Consider the following 19,156-nt stretch of genomic DNA (forward strand, 5'->3'; position numbering starts at 1 on the left):
GGCCAATGGAGTTGACATGGTGATTGCTGATTTTGCTTTTGACACAAGGAGGGAACAAGCTCAAGCTCTATTTTTCATTCTTCGTCCCACGCTTGGAACAGCTATAGCACAGAAATTTCCACCTGATTCATTCAAGCACAACTTGTCAATAGCAGCTACAGCAATCCACTTCTTGAGAGCATTAATAATGGGACCACTTTGAAGCTCTAATGCGAAAGAGCTGGCTGCCATGGAGCAGGAAGGGGCGTGGCTACTACTGCCATGTGCAAGGTTAATTGTTTCCCATCTGAGGACATAAGAAGTTCTCTCATATCTGAAGCTCTGAGAGTTTCACTTGGTTTGCGGTGGTTGTTTCATCAAAACTGGACCTTGGAAGATTGGATGAGACTTTTCTATATTTTAATGATGAACTCAAGGAAGAATAAGATGAGTAAGAGAAAAAAAGCTACTGAAATCTTAGCTTTTGTCATGGTAGAGAGAATCTTCGAAATTGATTTGGCAAGGATAGGTTGACAAAGATGTTCTTCTTCTTGTTATACACTGATTATGCACGACAGTGCCTGACTATGTTTGATCTCCTATGGATGCAAGATATCTTGAAATATACTTTTTTTTTCCATGACAAGCACACTGCTAGGTCAAGAGAATCACCAACATGATGACAAGAAGAGGAGAGCCGAATTCTGCTTTAGATGGAATGGGATGTGTGAGAACTGGTATCCTCAAGCCGGGTATGGTTGGGCCTAGTGGACTGACTACAGAAGTATGTGGTTGAGCCAGTCTAGATTGCCACACCTCTGTATTTGCTGTAAAACTTGGTCAATGGAGGACAAAGATTGACAGACGATCTGGTAAAGAGCTTGAGACGAACACATCAGTAACCTCAATACATTGAAATGAGATTAGAGTTGATGAAGATGACAAGAAATTGGGGGTGCGCAGTTGAAGCAGATCATAGCAGCTGTTGAGTTTCAGTAAGAAAAATGAGAGAAAGGGAACTGTGAATAGAGAAACGAATATTGGAGATAGATAAACTATCTAATGAGAAAAATTCTGAAAGAACTTATCTTTTCTTCTGTTTCTTTTCCATATTTTCTTTCTCCATCTCAATCATTGCTGCTATGATATCATGTGAAAATTTGTAGGAGAAAAGTATTGGAGAGATTAGGGATTAGAGAGTCCTCTCCCTTATTTATGTTAATTTTCAGGACTCCATGGATTTAGCTCATGAAGAAAAAGAGAGAGACCCAATGGGAGAAAACAAAGGAAGAAGAGGTTATGGACTTAACCAAACCCTCCCCCCATAAGTCATATTTATATGTATCAAAATTACCAATATTACAAGCATATCCTTCACCCTAATAAGAATGAAGAAGAGACAAGAAATTTTAACTAATTACATTAGTGCCACCCTAATTACATCATATATTCCAATACTCTCCCTCAAGCTGGGAGGTAATGGTAGTGATCCCAGCTTGAACCAAATAACATATATGTAGTAATAAGCTCCTCCATCACGGTGTCCCAACCTAAGCACCAACTCTCAAAGGTAGAAATGGGTGATAAGTGGGTAATGCCTGTCATTCACAAGTCGGTGATAAAAGACCCACGGGTATATATATAAGAAGTCTGAGTAGACTTAAAACACCCATATAAATCAAAGGGACCAACCAAAGCAATGCTTTATTAGGGTTGGCCAATAAGGGTAAGTGAGAGTCAAATAAAGGATGGTAGGAGAAAGACTGCCAAAGGGTAATGGGTAATGGAAAATAAGATGCCGAGGGCACACTGTGCTTTATTTTTCTAAGAAATTCAAAATCCGCATGAGAGAAACCAATGCCGATAACAATCAATAAATAATGAACCCAAGGCAAGCGACCAAGGAGTTCTTCTTCAGAAGTAAAGTCTCAATCAAGGAGACACAACAGCGGTAGTGGAAATGGGCCAATGCCCAAATAACATGCACCACATGTGCAGTTGTATAGTAGCGGATAACCGGTAAATAATAGAAGTCCTTAAGGGTAACAAGGACACATGAAATAGTTCGTAGCTAGTCCATCAGTAAATAAGAAAGTTGCTCCAAATAGTATCTTGGAACCGAGTAATAATCTAAGATAATAATCCAACCGGAGATAGAGAACTAAGTCGAACTGAGTAAGATATCAGACCAATATAGTTGAGTCATAGGAAAAATTTGTATAAACCTTCTGACCCGGACCCGTATAATCGAGGTAGAAAATAAGTAGGCTGAGTCAGGCTGACTCGGACCCAAGTTGACTCGAGTTAACTCTGCATAACAAGAGCAAGTGATCCTCGGGTCAGCATAATCGTCGTTGGGTCAACCCAGTGGTCCTGTGCTGAATCCGTGCATTATTAAAACATTACCTAACTTGGGGAATTAAATCCCGAAATATACCTTCGTCTTCCTCCCTACGACGATTTGGAATAGAGCGGGACAACTTCATCGTCGCCGAAGCTGGAGAAGGAAAGGCCAGCGAACCTAGAGAAGCAACAAAAATCTTCCTAAAAATAGAATAGTGGAAATCTTCTAGAAAATCTCCAGAAATAGCAACACAACAACGAAGATTACGGGAATTTCCGAAACCAGCAGAGAGCGATTTTTACGGCAATCAAATGGCAACGAAAATAAACTTCAGAAGATAGATGGCAGTTGTTGAAATTAAATTTCTTGAATGAGATTATGAAGATAGAAGAGAATCTTGGATAAGCAGTAGCTTTCGGAAATCAATCAGCCAAATTTCTCAGCCAAGTCTAGCAAGTTTCAAATGCAGTATCGTGATTAAGCTAGATCATATTTAATCCACCAGCTGGCTCGGAAGATAATGATACCAATAACGCTTGGAGATAATACCAGCAGAGACTGTCTCGGATGATCAGTGATGCTATCAGGACAGTTGGCAATGCAACCGTTATAGTGAACAAAAGTAGATAACAGGTAACATGTAACACGGAACAGATAGCTGTTGTATTGGATAATAGAGTTGTTTATGATTCTGTATTCTGATACAGATCAAGCAGATAACAACTAATGATAATGTTATGGACTCCATAGTATCCCGAGTAATAAGCAGACCTCAGAGGGAGAATCCGACCAACTAGACTAATTGATTCAATGCTTAATTCTCATTCCAGCCCGTTCTCCTCCATAAAAAGGATTAGGGACCAAGCTATTGGGCGTTCGAAGCACAGAAATTTCCTCTATTCGTCGGTAGCAAATCTGGAGGAAAGAGGAGAAAGAAGGGTGACGAGATCCATGGCAAGGGCAGAACCTAACACCGTGGTATCAGACAGGACCACCCTTGGCGATTCCTCTTCCCAGGAAGATTTGTGTCATATCGTTGAGGAGTTGCATCATAGCGTTGAGGCAAATCGAAGTCGAACTGACGGACTTCAATCAGCAGTGCCCACCATCAATGACACTCTTCAACACTTACTTCGACGAGTGGAGGAAGGTTTTGCTCGAGGTCCTACGCCGCCGGGCAGTTCCACGCTTCCTGCCGAGCCCCAACCTCCCCACCCGCACCCACCTCCACCACATCTGCGCCACCAACCTCCAACTACCATGGGACCCCACGCACTAGGCCACAATACGGTGCCTAGGTATGCAAAGCTCGACTTTCCTACCTATGACGGGTCTATGGATCCCTTGATCTGATTACACCGCTGTGACCAGTTCTTTTATAATCAAAGAATGCATGCTGATGATCGAGTCCACTTAGCTGCCTTCCATATGCTTGATGAAGCGCTCCTATGGTACCACCAATTTCATTCGAAGCATCATATTCATGATTGGGATTTATTTAAAGATTATTGCATGTTGAGGTTTGGCCCTCCTGAACGTAGCAACCCTTTGGGGGATCTGGTGAATTTAAAACAGATAGGGACCATTGAGTTGTATCAGAAGCAATTTCAGGAACGCCTGGCCCGTGCCAGTTGATTTGTGCCTCCTACACAATATGTTAATTTATTCACTGTCGGTTTAGTGGAAGCCTTGCGCCTGGAAGTAGAACTACATGACCCTCAATACCTGGCCCATGCAATGAACCTTGCTCAGACTATAGATACAAAACAACGTGTCCCAAAGGAGTCTCTGGTCCGATGACCATCTTGGCCGAGCAGGGCGCCCACTAGTGCCCCCACATCCTATTCAGAGGGAACTACAAAACAACGTGTCCCAAAGTAGAACTACTGGATGAGGCAGAGGGAAGATCCACTGTTGGAAGACAGTCTTGAACCAGACCCAGAAGAACCCGCCATTTCCTTCATGCTATGATAGGCATGCACAACTCCAACACTATGCAAGTCCGTGCCGGATTGCAGCATCTCTAGTTACTGGCATTAGTGGATTCCGGCAGTACTCACAATTTCATTAGCCAGCCAGCCAACCGCTCAACAACTTGGGTTGGTGATTCAAAATAACATCGGCATTTCAGTATCCGTTGCCAATGGGGAAAAAATTTCAAGTGCGGGCATTTCTCACTCTACTGAATTTCATATTGAAGGGCACTCATTTGTAGCAGATTTTTTAGTCATTCCACTGGCTGGGTTTGACTTGGTACTGGGCATTAAATGGCTCCAGACGTTGGGGTCCATATTATGGGATTTCAAGGCGCTCACTATGACTTTTACGGCCCAACAACATCCTTTTACACTTCATGGCACTCATGCTCCCACGCCATGTACTCTTCAGGAAAAAGTCCTGGATGCAGATCACTGTAAGTTAAATTCCTTAATTACAGAATTTGGTGAATTATTTTAGGCGCCTACTGCACTTCCACCTCTCAGAAATTGTGATCACCGTATCCGCTTGAAATTGGACACTGAGCCTGTGGTGGTAAGGCCTTACCGTTACCCCCACTTACAAAAAAATGAAATTGAGCGACTATTGAATTTAGAATCCTTTTTCCATGATCACAAACAAGAGAAAAGAAGAAAGAAAAACGAGAAAAGTGGAGGAAAACTCTCGGTAGAGAAGAGAAAAAATAAAAAAGAAAAGGGTGAGCTGCGTCAAGTAAGGAGAGGGAGAGAGAGAACCAACTCGGGATTGAATGTGTGACTTGATTAATTCCGAATTACAACTCCTCTATTTATAGTAGAGGAGGAGGTAGAGTCCTTATACAACTTGTCATTCAATCCTAATTACATTTCAACTGTAACTCTTCAATATAAGTAAGTCTATTCAAATTAGAACTCCTAGAAGGCTAATTGGAGTAGAACTAGGAGTCCTTTATTACCCACGAGATTATAAGGGATAAGCCAGCTCGTGGCCTTATCCTTGTGGGCCCCTCATGATCCTCCAGCGCACCTTGATAAGAGTGCTAGCTCGTGAGATCTTTGTGGGTCCCACTTGATCTTCAAGTCTTCTAAATCAATTCAGCTTGTGCTTCTTGATTCCTTAACTCGTGCTTGCTTTGAGAGAGGACTCTTCTTGGTGTCCCAAGTCCTCTAGGATTCTTCTTGATGACCTACGTTCTCATGGTGGGTCCCACCAGCTCGAGCACCATGGTGGGCCCCACATTGTAACAGTGACAATGCTAGACTATGCTCGCACATGGGATTATTCAGCCTAGCAGGTCTCCCTTTTCTTCACCAGTGTTACTCGTCAAGAAACATGACAAATCTTGGCGGTTTTGTGTTGACTACAGAGAGCTCAATGCTCATACCATCAAAGATAAATTTCATATTCTAGTGGTGGATGAACTATTAGATGAATTGTACGGGTCCAACTTATTTACCAAGCTGGATTTGAAATCAGGGTATCACCAGATTCGAGTGCACTCTTCCGACGTGGAGAAGACAGCGTTCCGCACGCACCATGGGCATTTCGAGTTTTTAGTCATGCCATTTGGTCTATCCAACGCACCCTCCACCTTCCAGGCCCTCATGAATGAGAGGTATTTCATTCCATCTTACGGAAGTTTGTTCTTGTCTTCTTTGATGATATCCTGGTTTATAGTAAGCACTGGGACGAACACCTTCAACATCTGCGCCAGGTGTTCACTCTCCTACGTTCCCATCATTTGGTTCTCAATCAATCCAAATGCTCGATGGGAACTTCAGAGGTAGCATATTTGGGCCACGTCATATCAAGCCTCTGGCGTGAAGGCAGACCATAGCAAAATTCAGGCAGTGGTCGATTGGTCTACTCCCACATCAGTCACAGTGTTGAGGGGGTTCTTGGGACTCGCAGGTTACTATAGAAAATTTATTTGTAACTATGGACAGATTGTAGCTCCACTCAACAATCTTCTTAAGCGCAATGCATTCACATGGTCTGACATAGCTGTGTCCTCCTTTGAGAACTTGAAGACAGCATTATCATCCGCCCCGGTACTCCAGCTTCCCAACTTTGATGAATTGTTTGTTATTGAATGTGATGCATCAGGTGAAGGGATTGGCGCGGTCTTACAGCAGCAAGGACACCCTATAGCTTATTTCAGTAGGCAGCTAGGCCAACATCACCACAAATTAGCTGCCTATGAAAGGAAACTGGTCGACTTAGCAAAAGCCATTCAGCACTGGAGGCCCTATCTCTGGGGGTGCCCCTTTGTAATACGGACCGATCATTGCAGTTTGAAGTACTTACTCGAGCAACGTCTCACCACTTCCCCCCAACAGCATTGGTTGAGCAAATTGATGGGATTTGATTTTATTGTTGAGTATAAACCTGGCCACCTCAACGTGGGTGCAGATGCCTAGTCCCGCGGGGACCTGTCTGAGCCTCAGCTACACGCAATCAGTCAGCCAAGATTTCTTTTGTTGGACTCCATTCGGGATGAAACTTAGCAGCACCCCGAGCTCCTTGAATTATATCACAATTTTGAGCAGAAAACACTGGATAGCAACTGGACCATTCAGGACCGACTCATATTGTTCAAGAATCGGATTTATCTCCATCCGACTTCGTCCCTCATTCACAACATATTATCTACGTTTCATGACAACACACATGAGGGCCGGTAGAAAACATATTTTCGTATAAGTCGTGATTTTTACTGGTGGGGCATGAAAAGTAGTGTGGCGGACTATGTGACAGCTTGCCAGATTTGTCTACAGAACAAAGCGGAGTCCTTAAGTCAGCACTTCAGTTACCTTCATAGGTATGGGCAGATATACCCATGGACTTTATTGATGGCTTTCCCCCATCCTCGGGCAAATCAGTCATTTTGTGGTGGTTGACCGCTTCTCTAAATATGGACATTTCTTGCCTCTGGCGCATCCATATACAACGACTCATGTCGCCCAGTTCTTCATGGATGAAATTGTCAGACTATATGGCGTGCCTGCGTCCATTACCAGTGACAGAGATGCAGTCTTCACAAGTACTTTTTGGAAAGAACTATTCAAGCTGCATGGGACAAAGTTGGCATTCTCCTCAACTTACCATCCGCAGACCGATGGACAAATAGAGGTCGTCAACCGTACCATTGAGATGTACCTCTGTTGTTTTGTCGGGGATTCGCCTAAAGGTTGGGTCCGGTGGCTAGCATGGGCGGAGTTTTGTTATAATACCTCGTACCACACAACACTCGGCACAACTCCTTTCAAGGTCGTTTATGGTAGAGATCCCCCTTGGCTCTTATCATATGAACCTGGTTCTTCTAGGTTGGCAGTTCTAGACTAGGCTTGGGCAGAACAAGATGCAATGATCCGCCAGGTCCGAGATCATTTACAGGAAGCTCAACATACAATGAAAGCAAATTATGATAAATGGCATCGAGATTTGGTCTTTTCTCCGGGAGATTATGTGTGATTTCGTCTCCAACATTACCGCCAGCTCTCCCTTACGGTCTCCAAATGTCACAAATTCTCCCCAAAATTTTATGGGCCATTCCAAGTACTGGAACGCATTGGCACTGTGGCCTACCGGTTGCAGCTTCCACCGGATGCAAAGATCCATGACGTTTTCCATGTCTCGTAGTTGAAGGCCTTCCATGGTGACTCTCTGTTGCTCCACACCCCTTTGCCACCACTTTAGGAGGGGCGTGTGCTTCCCACCCCAGCTCAGGTGTTGCAGGCTCGCTGAGTCCAGGGCAACTGGGAGCTTTTAGTACAGTGGGCCGACACATACCCACTTGACACTACGTGGGAGCGCTTGGCGTCTTTCAGGGCTCTCTACCCCACTTTTGAGCTTGAGGACAAACTCTTTCTCCAGGAGGGGAGTGCTGTTATAGACTCCATAGCATCTCGAGTAATAAGCAGACGTAGGAGTTGATTTATGTAATTTCCTTTTGATGTGTTTGGATTGTTTACTTGTAATTTTCTTATAACTGGTGCCCCTCGGTTTGGGCTTGATGTTTTGCGTCCCTAATCCTTTTTATGGAGGAGAACGGGCTGGAATGAGAATTAAGCATTGAATCAATTAGTTTAGTTGGTCGGATTCTCCCTCTCTCTGAGGTCCAAGGTTGAGCCTCCTTCAAGGCTCGTTCCATCCCAAGCTATTGGGCGTTCGAAGCACAGGAATTTCCTCTCTTCATCGGTAGCAAATTTGGAGGAAAGAGGAGAAAGAAGGGCGACGAGATCCATGGCAAGGGCAGAACCTAATAGATAATCATAAGGTAACATACTCTGCTATTCATGAAATCAAAGAGCTTCCTTTTTGAAACAGATATGCTGCTATTCACATCCTTGCACGAGGAGATGAATACCAATGTTATCACTATGATAACAACAAGATAAGCACCGCACAATTATAACAGCAAGATAACTGTAAGCCTGTTGCAGGCTTCAGGTATAGCCACCCGAATTCATCAAGCTTGCATGTCTGTTCTTTGCTTGAAAAATCTAGTTTTTTTTTTTTTTTTCATCTTTGAGTTTTATGCTTTCAAGAGAAAATCATGACGGTTGGAGGCAAAGAAATTATGGTCTGGAGACAATCCCCATTCTGTTTTCTAGAGACAAAGAGGAGCTGATGCTTCCCTCTCATTTTTCAGAACATGATATAGCAGAAAAAAATGGGAGCATCAAATGGCAGAGAAATCGAGAAGTCTTATCAATACCAGAGGGACATCGGTAAAAAAGAGAGATGCCAATACCGATAGCAGCAGAGAGCTATGATCATCGGTAAACAGAACTCACTGAGTTCGGAATTTCAATAGTGTAAGGCTTTCGTGCTGCTCTTCCACGGGATTCTGATTTACCGGTCGATGGCCATGTTAAAGTCCAGCAACGATTGATGGCCATGTGAGTGGAAAGAAAAATAGAGATCGCCTTTGGTAAGCACAAATAGTTGTAATCTCCGCGCTGGTTCTGATAATGCATAACTTGCCGGCGTTTGCAGACGTTCCGTTGCATTGGAGGAGACCGTAAACACGATCAGCGCCTAATGGACATAATTGTTTTGGCCGGCAAGCGGAGGAGAGGCGTTGGGATTTGGCAGGGCGGCAAGATGAGGCACGGGATGGATCAATTTGTATTTTCTATCACTGTTTTATGAAAAAATGGGTTTTCGCCGTCCATGTTGCCAGGCAGTAGAAGAAAATGAGTACTATAAAAAAACGAATTTCCAGTAACTAATAAAAAAAACCCATCAATATGAGAAAGAGAAAAGAAAAAAATCGGTTTATGGAATTCTAAAAACCATAGCTACGAGTCCTGAAAATCAATGCTTTGATACCATGTTGATTTTCAGGACTCCATGGATTTAGCTCATGGAGAAAAGAGTGAGACAACCCAATTGGGAGAAAACAGGAGGAAGAAGAGGTTATAGACTTAAGCAAACCTCCCCATAAGACATATTTATAAGTATCAATACTACCAATATTACAAGAACACTCTTCACCCTAATAAAGAGTGAAGAAGAGACAAGAAATTTGAGTGCTTTCATCGGCTTACGTGGGGTGGCAATCTTGGATCCGCGTCAGACGAATTTGACTTGGGTCTCATTGCTGGTGGTCTGGTTGATGGCAGTGTTGGTGTTTGGAATCCTCTTAAATTAATCAGAGAGAGCTAGAGTGATTCGACGTTGGGAGCTGCGAGGGGAATCTTCCGTCCTCCAACCAAAGACGACGACGACGACAAAGACGAAGCTGACGAAGTCGAAGGTAAGATTGTCGACGGTGAAAAACATTCCCAATCGAGTGGAAGAAGATGGAGATCCCAACCAAGTGGAGGAAGATGGTGACGGAGAATGGCACATGGCAAGGGGCCGGAATTTCGGGAAAAAAGAAAAACGAAAGGAAGAAGAAATAGTGTGGGTCGTCGGAAATTCAGAAATCTCGTTGGAGCTCGAAACAGGGAGAACCGAAAAGGTGATACGAATTACAGCGAAAAATGGAAATAAGCGATCTTTCGTCTCAATACCGTTGGCCTCAGCCTTGGATTTCGTAGTTTGTCTCGTAGATGAAGAAGTGTTGCAAGTTCCTCGGTTTCGGGAGATTAGAGTCGGAGAGCTCTCTTTCTCTGTTTCGGTTTTTCGACAAAGAGGAACGAGGAGATTTAAAGTCGTCCAAAGTAGGGGTATGTTGATAATGGCCTGAGTGTACCTCCCCGAAAAATTTGGCACATCCTTCTGTTGGAAAGTTTTGAGAGAAAAAATACTAAGCTTCATCCCATCGAAATCGCCCTTGAGACCCCCATCCATTCATCCCGTCCCTCACGAAAAAGACGACCTTCAGTCACCCCCCCCCCCCCATCTCTGAAATCCAGCCCACCTTTGAATATTTTGATTTCGTCAGGCCAGAAATCCCCTCCCCCCAAAAACCAAAATATTGCCATATATTTTCCCTCTGACCTCTTCTCGATCGGATGTAAAGCTTTAAAACCAGCCTTCAAGGTGAAGACCAAGTCCGTCGAATGGACAAATGAGACCCTCGCGCACTGGTTTCGGGATAAAATCCACATCGACTACCTCCCGAAAATCTCTTGGCTGAGCCCTCGACAGTGGCTGGTCTTTCTTAACTCGTGGGAGGAGGTGAAGATAGCCCTCGACGAAAGCTTTTGGGATGCCGAAACTGAGATAACAGTGTCGGAATGGGAAGAAACCCCCAGAAATCTTTCCCTCGGACAATGGATATCCGTCAATAGAATTGTGGTCGGAGGAGGTCCTGCGACGAGTATTCTGTGCTTTTGGAACCATCATAAGATGGGACGACGACATGATGGAGAAAAAGAAATTGGACATCGCCAAGGCGTTCGTTACCCCAAACACGGGTTGGCCTGAATCTCTCTTCACGGAGTTAATTTTTGGCGGTGATTTCGTATGGCTTGAGGTGTCTTTCAGAGCCATGGAGATCCTGCGACTGCCGGAGCTTCGCCGGACTCAAAGGAGACGAATTATTCTGGAGGCCAACTCACCCCCAAACCGAGTCAACACGGTCTTTAACTCATCAGATTTAGGTGAGTCAACCTCTTTACCGAGTTTTGGATCGAACTCGGGCTCAAATTCAAAATCGTGGGGAAGTATTTCGAAACGAGATGACAACTCGCTTTTCGAAATACAAAAGGTGTTTCAAATCCGGGGAATCTTAGACCCGAGTCCCGATGACTCCAGCAAGGGCCCGTCAACGGTACATCTCGAAAAATACTCCCGGTGTACTCCAACTGAGGGACTGCGTCTTCCCGAAAACTCCTGCGCGAGCCTCCAGACACCGACGAAGGCGCCTAAAATAAACGAAACACCCCTCCTCAAAGCGTCATCTGCCATCTCTAAATCAAAATAAAGGACTGACGGTGAAAATCGGGAGGATGAAGTCCACACATCTTCCGGTTCGTAGTGCAAATAAGGGAGTCTCCAAAAAGACGATCCGAAGCCCCATCCAGGTACGATTTTCGAAAATCTGACTTAGTCAATTTCAAAGGAGTTTTCTTCGAATGGTGCAGATAGACTGTCTACAGGCGCAACGTTCATCGAAGGGTGTTCACTTTTTTCAAGGCAGTTTTCAAATTGTATAGCAGAAAATTCAAATACTGCTTCGGGAACCCCCCTCTCAACTTTCTCAAACGCTCACACCTCTACCCCCCGTACGCCTATCCCCATCTACTCGAGCCTAGAAATACCGCAAGCCACACTACCCTCCTCTGCTTCCCTGTCCCACGGCTCCAACTCCCAAGGACACCACCCCTCAATTAGCGCAACCCTACCTCTCCCCTAGAAAAGTCCTCTCGATCCCCCATCCTTTTCCTCAACCCGCCACTGGAATCTTCATTCTCGAGATCAGCACCGCTCAACAAAATTCTAATTATGATCTCGAGCATACACTCCAAAACATACAATCTAGCCAAGCTAGCAAATTCACTACTCCCAAAACCATAAATGAAAACTGTCAAGTGATATCTCTCTTTTCGGATATCTCGGACACCACTGGATTGGGAATAACAGAGCCTACTCACTTACCCCCTTAGCAAGAAACAGACACTAATGCCTCCAGAATTCCAACGCCGGCTAATCTCCACAATCAGGACAGCCCAATTACTCCCCAAACTCTTCTCTCTCTTGGTAGACCTAGCCGTGTGGTCAAGGCACTCCAAGTGGAAAGGCACAAATATGATGCAGAATCTTGGCAGCAAATGATGGATTTGGCCCATCTTATGGGAGCAATTTTTAGAGGCCCGTTACCTGGAGACAGAAATTCATCCGGAGTCATCAAGTATGGTAATAAATGATGGTGCTTTCTTGGAATGTTCGAGGAATTGGGGTTTTTCGGAAGAGGGGAGTGATCTCTAATGTTATTTCTCAATTCAAGCCTTGCTATCGTCAAAGAGCTTTGGTCCAATTCTTCTATTAAGTGGGTGACTGTCAATGCTGAGGGTAACTCGGGAGGTATCCTAGTCGCTTGGGACTCGACGCTCTTGGCATCCTTGCAAGTATCTAAAGGCCGTTTCTTTTTGGGTTTGTAGTTTAGAGACCTCTCTTTGGGCAAAATCTGGTGTGTAAGGGGGTATATACGGTTCAAACAGATACCGTGAGCGTGACTTATTTTGGGAAGAACTCAGTAATCTCTTCCAGTCCTGGAGACTTCCATGGCTCTTCGCTGGTGATTTCAATGCCATTCGATACTGCAGTGAGAAGAAACCGTTGGCTAATTGCATTTCTGCTTCCATGCGTGGTTTCTCTGACTTCATTGGTGGGTGTGGGTTGGATGAGATCCCTCTCTCGGGAAAAAATTATACCTGGTCGAATAACCAACAACAACCTATTTTGTCCAAATTAGATCGGTTTTTGGCCTGACCAAAGTGGCTGCAACTTTTTGGGAATGTCTCAGGTCGGGTTCTGAATAAGGTGGGATCAGACCATTGGCCAATCATGTTGACCACTTCTTTTGAGAAATGGGGTCCCTCTCCTTTCTGGTTTGAGAATTCATGCTTATCTACAAAAAATTTTGAAGCTCATATTGACGAATGGTAGGCCGAGGGCCCAAACATGGGCAGGCGGGAGTGGGCTTTTCCTCTAAAGCTTCGGTTTATAAAAAAGAAAATTAAAGAGTGGGCCACAGAGCATCGCATTTCTCTAGCTACTGAGAATTCTTCCATTATCTCCCAAATTGCGGACCTTGACTTGGCGGAGGAGCAAAGGTATTTATCTCTAGCGAAGTTCTCTACCCGAATCTCTCTAAATTTAAATCTTAATTTACTTCTCCATCAAGAGAAGGTCCGTTGGAAACAATGTGCCAGATTTAAATGGCTAAAGGAGGGAGATGCCAACACAAATTTTTTTCATGCAGTAGCTTTGACTAAGCAGAGGTCCAACCGTATTACCTCATTATGCATTAATAATGAGGTAACATCGTGTAGGACCTCGATCACGAATGTGTTACTCAAGTTTTTCACAGATTTATATTCGGAGGAATGTAATTATAGACCGAAGCTTCAGAATATCAGGTTCTCTCGCCTTTCTCCAGTAGTTGCCTCTTTTTTGGAGTTGCCGTTTTCATTGGGAGAGGTCGAACGGGCTGGTGCCCTGATGGCTTCAATGGGGTTTTCTTAAAAAGTTTTTGGCTTCGTCTCAAGGGGTATATCATAGCCATGGTTAATGGATTTTACAACAATGGGATCACGTTTCATAGTATTGGTGCTTCTTTTATTGCATTGGTCCCAAAGAAGCAAAGTGTGGAGAAACCAGAGGATTTCAGGCCTATCAATCTCATCTCTAGTGCTTATAAGATAATAGCCAGAATCTTGGCGCACCGTCTCAAAGCTCTCCTTCCATCGGTTATTCACAAAGGGCAAGGGGCTTTTTTGAAGGGAAGGGAGATTCTAGACTCTACTATGGCTGCTCATGAACTTATTGATCATTTTCTGCGCAACAAGGATCCTAGAATTGCCCTAAAGTTAGATCTTGAAAAGGCTTTTGACAGAGTTAATTGGATCCTGTTAGATGAGATCATGGAAAAGATGGGTTTTGGCAATAGATGGAGATTCTGGATAAGAAGTTGTGTGGGCTCGGCTTCATACTCACTCCTCATCAATGGTTCCGTATGTGGTTATTTCAAAGGGACCAAAGGTATTAGGCAGGGAGATCCCCTATCCCCGCTTTTATTCAATATGATTGGTGAATTTCTATCTGCTATGTTCTACTCGGCAGGTAATCTTAGGTGGCTCCACCCTACTAGCTCCAGTTTAGCTTATAATATTCCCATCCTCCAGTATGCAGATGATACCATAATTTTCGGAGTCGGCACCACTGATTGTGCTCGAAAGATTAAAGCTGTGTTGGGTCTTTTTGAAGTGGCCTCTGATCAAAAAGTAAATTGGGGAAAGACTTCTTTAATGGGCTTCAATGTTTTAACCCTGAGTTTCTCAGTGAGATGGCAAGTATATTCGGATGCACAATAAGTCACTTACCTGGAACATATCTTGGTTTGCCTCTTTTCAATGGTCGTATTTGCAAGAGGCTTTGGAATCCGGTGGTGGAAAAAATGGAATCTCGTTTGGCATCATGGAAGGGACGTCTTCTTAGTAAAGCGGGGAGACTCATCCTTCTCAAGTCCTGCATAGCCGGTATTCCCAATTATGCCCTATCTTTCATGTCTTGCCCTGTTGCAATTTGTAAGATTATGGATAGGCTAAAAAGATGTTTCCTATGGAGGGGATCGAGTGATGCTTTGAAGTACCATTTGGTTAGCTGGGATGAAGTATGCATGCCAAAAAATATGGGTGGCCTAGGAATCCGAAAAACTAGAGAAATGAATCAAGCTTTGTTGCTGAAATGGCTATGGAAGTTTTATAATCACTCCTCAAATCTTTGGAAGGAAATGGTCCTCACAAAGGTGGGTGGGGATCCTCACTGGTGGATGTCTGGTGGGAATCGTAGAGCCCTCTCCCCAATATGGTGGGCATTATACCTTCTGCTTCCTAAATTCCTAGAAGAGGTCTCTCGGATAGTGAGGCTCTAGAGGCTAGTCGATTGATGGACCTTGTTGCTTCATTTAAAATTTGCCCATTGGAGGCTGACAAGCTCATTTGGTGGTCAGACAAAAAGGGCTCCTTCACGGTCTCATCAGCATATGGCTTTTTAAACAGCGGTAACTCGGCTTGGAGGGTGAATGAAATCAAATTTGTATGGCATTTATGTGCCCCTCCAAAGGTAAAGTTCTTCATGTGGAGTGCCTGTCAAGGTAAAATTCTCTCGGCAGCCGTATTGAGAAGAAGAGGTCATCCCTCAGTAGATCCCATATGTCCATTTTGCAACTTAGAAAATGAAACTACTAGCCATATTCTTCTCTATTGCAACTTTTCTTGGAAGGTGTGGATCAGCATTCTTGGAAAGTTTGGTTTTCAGTTTTGCATGGCGGCTGATCTGCTTTCGTTTAGTAAATCTCTCATGGGTACCCCTATGCCGAGTCTTGGAAAGATGATGCTCTCTGCATCCGTGGGGTCTTTGGAATGAGCGAAATAGAAGACGTTTTGATGCAAAAAGTGAATCTTTAGACCGAGTTGCGGACAGAGTGGTTGGGCAAATATCAACTTGGCTATTAACCAAGAAAGCTTTCTCTCCTTATCTGGGTTCCTCCATTCGTGAAAATTGGAGAAACTTGACATTGATGCACATTGGGAAAAAACCTCCGGTCATGAAAGAATGGTCTCCTCCTGATCCTGGTTTCCTAAAGTTAAATTTTGACGGTTCGTCTCTTGGCAACCCTGGTATTTCTGGTTTCGGAGGAGTTATTTCAAACCATTACAGTAATCAGCTCTTCACTTATGCCGGACCCCTTGGTATATTAGACTCCACGTCTGCTGAATTGCACGGGCTCCTCTTCGGTCTTCGTATCTTCAGAGATAAATGTAGGGGGCTTCTCCACATTAAAGGTGACTCCAAAGTGGTGATAAGTTTGGTGTGAGAACGCATCTTCTCCTCCGTGGAGGCATTGGGATACATTTAAAGAAATTTTAGATATTACCTCAATTGTTCCTTGTATTTGGTCTCACATTTCGAGATCCGCAAATTCGGCGGCTAATGTGCTTGGCAGGCAGGGAGCTACCCTACAATCACTGGTTGTAAGGGACATGCTCCCTCAAATTTTGTAATTCTCTTTCGTTTTATTAATACATCTTCTTTAAAAAAAATACATTAGTGCCATAATTACATCATATATTCCAACAATTTATAACTTAAACATTAGTAAAAATTAAATCATGTCTTTACTCCCCTTAAACCATTGGAATTCACTTTCGATAAGAAAAGACTTTCCTAGAAAATATAGAAAACCAAATTAATTCGGAATAATAACTTCTAACAAGTCTAGAAAATCTCATTATCCTCAAAAGAACAAGTCTTAAACAAGCTTGTGGGTTTTGGATAAACAATTGGTAGTTTAGGTTCTGTTGAAACAGGCCTTTTTTTTTTTTTTTTTTTTGAGTTAACCGGCCTATGTTTCCCATTGAGCAATGTATACAAAATGAAATGAAATTTGATCTTTTTTCACAGAAGCACTTTGAAGTGGATCCTAAGTTGATAGCTTGTTATCTGCTCCTCAAATTGGAATTAATTTTTTGAAAGACCTTGAACTTTGTTCTTTAGTGTTTTGTCTAAAATCCTTTCAATGACCTGCAGGATGTTGAAAGAATATCTGTATATGATCCAATTGGTTGCATAAGTCTCATGATAGAAACAAAAGCTGGGAGATATACAAAAATGTAGCTCTTTCTATTATTTCTATTATTGCAGTTGTTAATGTGGTAAAAACTCCCACTTCTAAACAAGGCTTGGGGTTTTGTTGATTTATAAGGTTGGACAATAGACATTTGGCTTGTGATTTGGAATAAACAGGGCCTAAACTTTATCAGAGGCAGGTCTGAGCCCAACCTAATTTGTCTGTCTGTTCTGTGCCAAATTCATTCCACAGGCTTATCTGCCTGCATGTTCTATTGGGCGTGGATGTGATGAGGGCTGTTAGTGTGAGTAAAATTCCCACTTCTAAAATGGCTTGAGATTTTGTTGGTTTATAAGGTTGGATAATCACCTCCTAAGTGGCTGGTCATTTGGGGATGAAGCTAGATCCAAACTCTACATTAGTTAATGATCCCAGTTCAGTGAGTCCTTTCTTTTGAAATGAACTGCTGACACCAGTTGTACATTTTGTCTTCATGGACGGAAGAGAAAGGACACTTAGTGGAAATAGAATTAGATGTTTTTGCAATAAATTCTAGAAAATCTTGTAAGCCTTTTCCTAAATTTACTGGATTCATCCGTGTGAAAAATGAACCTGGTTTTTTGACTGTATCTTTGAATTCATCATCCTGTTGAATCCAAGTTTAGGATCCCGGCCATGATCTCTTAGAAATGTTCATAAATTGCAAAATATCAACTCCATTAGTTAAAAAAGGATGCCATTCACATATTAACTGGGAAAGTAGGTGTGCACTTTGAAGAACAAGATACTCCTAGAATCAATGCTAACCGCACTAATATGGTGTATTATTTACAGTGTACTTGCTTACATGCCACAGTAACATGACCCCCCAGCAGCCCCTCCCCCCCCCCCCCCCCCCCACACACACACACACACACACACATGCTGCTCTCTTAGCAAGTATATAGTCTCTTTCATTGAATGGGTGGGTCTTCTTTTTTCATCATACAAGGAGGTTGTGTGCATCTCCCTTTTCTTTCTGGAAGTTCTTTGCTATCAAGTTCATCAAGACTTAGATCATAGCTTAGTACTCTCCAATAAGAAAAAAATTGTCTTTCTTATCAACGATGTAAAGCTGATAAAATGAAAGAGAAGGGTTTCATGGAGGTTCTTTTAACTGAATTTTGGATAATTTGGTGTCACTCCTTAATCTGTCTATCCAATTCATTCATGTTTTTAACAAATTTTGTTAAATGGTACTGATTAACCTTACTTACTTTCCCCAGGTCGTTGATCGTCCATACCTTATTATCTATTCTAAAACTGCAAATATGAATACTGCTAAGTCCAATGTTCTACAAGCACTGGATTGTGGGATTTGCCATGAGGAAGCAGAGGATCCTGTAGTGAGAAAAATCATGATGTAACATTTTCTTACTCTTGCTTCTGTGCAAGAACAAGATTGTCAAAGTTATCAGCTCTTCTCTTTTGACCAACTTGGTTCTTCTATTTATCTTACTTACCTCAGGTCACTGCAAGTGAGCATTGTTTCTGTAAGACAGGTTGCTTGTCCTTCATGTTCAAAGCCTCTTAACTGTTGATTTCACTGCAAAGAAGAGTCCAGAACAAGGTGATTTGACCGTTAAGGGTTTTAAATGTTCAAGTATCCTAAACAAAATTTGTCTTGAAGATTTTCATACTAGCACAAAGATTGAAGCTCTGGTAACTATTGTATCTTGAAAGCTATTTCTGCAAGTATTTTAATGGACATTTTCTCTGGTCATTCGACTCTAGTCTCTCCATATTTTTGTTTCAATTAATTCATTTCTTCCCATCAATCATGTATTGTTAAGTTTTGTGCAGAGGGAGGAGATCAGATTCATGGTTGAAAGTGATGGTACTGCAAAAGGAATGTGCAGCCAGTTCACTTCATTCATGGATTTGATTAACTACTCCCTTCAAAAGGTTCAAGTTGTTATTGATGTTACTGGTCGTGTGAAAACTTTCATATTTATGTTGTTTGCTACGTGGATTGACCTCATTAGTGAATTGACTTCATGTAGTCTGGTGTGAAGTGTGTGTCCAATTAGTTGGGAGTATGACTATGGCTGCAAGAGATTCACTGA

At 42.9% G+C, this 19,156-nt stretch overlaps 1 long non-coding RNA gene across 2 annotated transcripts in view; it reads left to right on the plus strand.

Moving 5' to 3' along the window:
- Positions 1-18,855, plus strand: part of LOC137960303 (uncharacterized) — a 29,447-nt gene extending 10,592 nt beyond the window's left edge. Inside the window, exons 3-4 of one of the 2 annotated variants that reach the window (XR_011114137.1) lie at positions 18,317-18,453; positions 18,559-18,855. This is a non-coding gene — a long non-coding RNA (uncharacterized lncRNA). Of the gene's footprint in view, positions 1-18,316 lie in introns of both variants that reach the window. The other variant, XR_011114136.1, reaches the window with a different exon arrangement.
- The last annotated feature ends 301 nt before the right edge of the window (positions 18,856-19,156 follow it).

This window comes from Aristolochia californica, unplaced genomic scaffold (genome assembly GCF_029961685.1).
Source record: "Aristolochia californica isolate CCGP_79_NKW_82.1479 unplaced genomic scaffold, dmAriCali1.0.hap1 SCAF_3, whole genome shotgun sequence".
Classification (NCBI taxonomy): Eukaryota; Viridiplantae; Streptophyta; class Magnoliopsida; order Piperales; family Aristolochiaceae; genus Aristolochia; species Aristolochia californica.